The sequence below is a fragment of the Ursus maritimus genome, unplaced genomic scaffold, assembly GCF_017311325.1.
Source record: "Ursus maritimus isolate PB19 unplaced genomic scaffold, ASM1731132v1 scaffold_53, whole genome shotgun sequence".
Classification (NCBI taxonomy): Eukaryota; Metazoa; Chordata; class Mammalia; order Carnivora; family Ursidae; genus Ursus; species Ursus maritimus.
In genome coordinates, this window is record NW_024426697.1 from 172,044 (window position 1) to 176,663 (window position 4,620).

The following is a 4,620-nucleotide window of genomic DNA, read 5'->3' on the forward strand; positions in this document are numbered from 1 at the left end:
CCCCAGCTTTCTTTTGAGGTCCATTGGCATGAAAAATGGTTCTCCATACTCTCACTGTCAGTCTGGATGTATTAGGTTCAAAATGAGTCTGTTGTAGACAGCATAAAGATGTGTCATGTCTTTTTATTCAATCTGCAACCCTGTGCCATGTCATGGGAGCATTTAGGCTGTTCATGTTGAGAGTGACTATCGAAAGATACGATTTTAGTGCCATCATGTTGCCTGTGAAGTCCCTGCTTCTATAGATTGTCTCTGTAAATTTCTGGTCTATATTACTCTTGGGGTCTTTCTTCTTTTATAGAACTCCCCTTAGTATTTCTTGCAGGGCCAACTTGATGGTCACATATTCTTTCAGTTTCTACTGGTCCTGGAAACTCCTTGTCTCTCCATCCATTCTGAATGACAGCCTTGCTGGATAAAGGATCCTTGGCTGCATGTTCTTCTCATTTAGTGTCCTGAATGTCTTGCCAGACCTTTCTGGCTTGCCAGGTCTCTTGTTTCAGGTACTTTGAAACTCTGTTATTAAGAGAATAAAATCTGGGAATTTCTATGACATTTTAATAAATTGACCTTCATTATTTTGAAATGAACTTCCTTATTTCTGATATTAAACTTTGCTATAAAATCTAGTTGTTTAGGGGCACCTGGGTGGTACAGTCAATTAAGTGTCCAACTCTTGGTTTTGGCTCGGGTCATGATATCAGGGTCATGAGATCAAGACCCATGTTGGGCCCTGCATTCAGTGGGAAGTCTGCTTGAGATTCTCTCTCTCCCTCTCCTTCTGCCCCTCCCCCCTCAAATAAATAAATAAATAAATCTTTAAAAATAGTAAAATAAAATAAAATCTAGTTGTCTAATATTACTATACACATTTCAGATTTCTTTTGATTAGTGCTAGCAAGTTATATTCATTTCCATTCTTTTGACCTACTTGTTTCTTTATATTTAAAATGGATTTATTGTTCACATAATGTAGTTGGGTTTTGTTTGTTTATGCAATACAATAATCTCTGACTTCTAATCAGTATTTACACCATTTATATTTAAAGTAATTTTTATATGTCATTTAAGTCTATCATCTGCTAATTATTTTCTTTTGTACCATCTGTTACTGGTTTCATTTTTTTTTCTCTTTTGTATGCCTGCTTTTGGTTTAAGTGAATTTTTTTAATGTTTTGATTTTATCTCCTATATTAGATTCTTACTGCTGCTTAACAAATAGTACAATTAGTGACTTGAGACAAGACAAATTTATTATCTAAGCATCCTTTAGGTAAAAAATACAACATGAGTCTCACTGGGGTAGAAATCAAGGGGGCTCTAGGGAGAATCCATTTCCTTGACTCTTCAGCCTTCAGAAACTGCCCACATTGTTTAACTAACGGACTCCTTCCATCTTCAAAGTCAGCAACACTGTATCACTCTGAACATTTTTCTATGGTCAAATATCCCTCTAACTCTTCTGCTATGCCTCCCTCTTCCAGTAGGATCCTTGTTATTGCTTTGGGTCCACCTAAATAATACAGGTTAATTTTCGTATTTTAAAGGCAGATAGTTAGCAAACAATTCCATCTGTAACCTTAATTTTTCTTTGATTCTTAAGATAATATACTCGTGGGTTTTGGGATTAGGATGTGGGCACCTCTGGGGGTGACAGGAGACACTACTCTTTGATGGGTTACTAGCTGTAACATTTTGTACTGTTGCTTCAGGAGTAGATTTAGAATTTATAGTATACATCTTCAATTTACCACAGTCTAACATCAAAGTAATATTATAGTACTTCCCATGCAATATAAGAATCTAACAACATAACTCCATTTCTCCCAATTTAGCATTTGTGCTATTGCTGTTATTTATTTTACATTATTATTATTATTATTATTATTATTATTATTTTAGCAGTCAATAATCTTTTTAAAGTTTTAAGTAATAAAAACATCATTTTTATTAATGTTGTTATCATTTCTGGTGCTTTTCATTCCCTTGTGTAGATATCTATCTGTATCACTTTCCTTTTACCTGATAGTTACATGTTGTTTTCACTGTAATATCCATTGAATTACATACTTGAGATTTGTGGGGTGCCTGGATGGCTCAGTTGGTTAAGTATCCAACTCTTGCTTTTGGCCCTGGTCACGGTCTCAGGGTGATAGCTCAAGCCCTGTGTTGGGCTCCCCGCAGTCTGCTTGAGATTCTTTCCCTCTCCCTCTGCCCCTCCTCCTGCTCACTCTCCCTTTCTCAAATAAATAAATCTTTAAAAATAAATAAATAAATAAATAAATAAATGTGATTTAATATAATGGCTAGAAATATATAATAGAAAAGTATATAACCCATGAACTATAGTTGTGTATATGAAGGAATATGTCACATTTTAGACAGCATATTAATAATATAATTCACAAGCCTCAGAATATATTTTAACTGAAATTCTACTTCTAGGAATTTGGACTTTCATAAATATAGATTTCTATAACAATGCTTCTTATGACTTTTTAAATAATTTTTAAATAAGAAAAATATCAATTTTAAAGCTTTGTATAACCATACCATTAGCTATTATAAAGACCTTTTAATAACAGAGAAATTACCATTAAATTTTCAAATTGAGAATTATTTTAAAATGAGATGGATTCACTAAGAAGACATAGAACACTCAAAATGATGTATATTCATAAATTCTTCATCAAAGTAAGTATACGTCATATTTTTAAGGGAAAATGCAAGTTATATAACATGTAAAAAATGTATAAAATATATAATAAAATATATAATTATTTGCCTTTAAAATATATAGAAATAATAAATAAATAATAAATATAAAAATACATGAAATTAATTTATGTTCTATATAATATTTATATAAATATGTTGGCTTATATACATATTCTATATTTCAATACAATAGAAATATATTACATTGAACCATATGAAGTCTCAGTGTTGGCCATCTTTCTCCTTAAAGAAAAGCAATTATATTTTTTAACTTATTCATTCATATAAAGCAGTGTTATATTACAAAAAGTTATCAAAAAGATACATTCAAGAATATTAAAAATATGCTAACTTACACTTATGTATATTTTCCTTTTTTGATTATCTGTATTTTTATTTTATAAGTAAATATAATAAAAATAATAAAGAAGAAGAAAATGGTCTTTTATGATCATTTAGCTGCTCTAAACAATGGAAACAAAATTTTAAAAAGTCTGTCTGGGGGGCGCCTGGGTGGCACAGCGGTTAAGCATCTGCCTTTGGCTCAGGGCGTGATCCCGGCATTATGGGATTGAGCCCCACATCAGGCTCCTCCGCTATGAGCCTGCTTCTTCCTCTCCCACTCCCCCTGCTTGTGTTCCCTCCCTCGCTGGCTGTCTCTATCTCTGTCAAATAAATAAATAAAATCTTAAAAAAAAAAAAAGTCTGTCTGGTTCCTTTATCAATTGATTGTCACCGTTTTGTTTTAGACTGTGTCTGGTGTTCCTGTTGAGTCTTCTAGTCTCTAAGGAAGCATCCTCACCATTGCATCTTTCAGGATTCTTGTTCAAGTACCTCACACAAGGGATTCATTAGTGATTTTTTAATCTGAGACACCAAGAACCCTTTTGTTTATATACTTAGCTTCTGTTTTGTGAGCAACACCCTTTCCCCCCCAAAAAGGCGTTCTTTAAAAAAAGAACAAAAAGCAATCTTATTGGTGTAGAATTAGAGTGATGAGAATTACCAACTCTTTAAACCAAATAGAGTTCCTCATAGTCTGGAAGTCCCTGAATTGTATTCTACTTTGAAGTGGAGAGAGAACTAGAAGGTATTTCCTACATTAGAAATGAAAAGGCCTAAGTAAGAAAATATTTGCCATGTGTTGGAAATACGAAATCCAGAGACAGGCTGCCTTAGAGCACCAGTGAATATGATAGACCATGAGTAAGAATGGCCAGAAACCCAGACACAAGCCCCTGTGAACATTTTCCTCTTCATCTTTTCAACCTTCAGGGCTATCAGTCAGCTGGAGCTATTATTGGCACACAGAAAAGTAAGTATAATGTTTGTGATTTCACTTGTTGTTCCCTTTGAGAGATTTAAATGACAATTTCCTCTGAATAACATATTAGATCTATTTTTGCCAATGTTGTGATGAAAAGCTATTTAAAAAATTATAAAATGAGTCATAAGATCTTTACTGATTGAAATGTTTTCATCAAGCTGTATATTTGTGTAAATAGGTCACCAAAATATTATAATTTATTAGATAGATATAGATGATATATATAGATTAGATATAGATAGTTAATGACATATTATCTGAAACTGATTTATTTAATGACCCATGAACTCTTGTAGAATAGAAAAAAATCTCTGAAAGCCAATAAAGCAAATATATTTCAATCAGTCTCAGTGCAGGGTCAGTTATTTTCCCGAACAGTGCCTCTAATAAAAACTTCTAGGTTGAGGATAGGACAATGAAGAGACTGTGGGTGGCTTGTAGAGCTAATGCTTTCAAATATATCACACTGAGTGGCTGGTGAGTGTAACAGCTCAGCAGAAAACTATGGCCTTAGGTCAGTCCTCCCACCATAATATGACAGCAGTTTTAGCTGTGGGAATGGGACACAGAGTCGG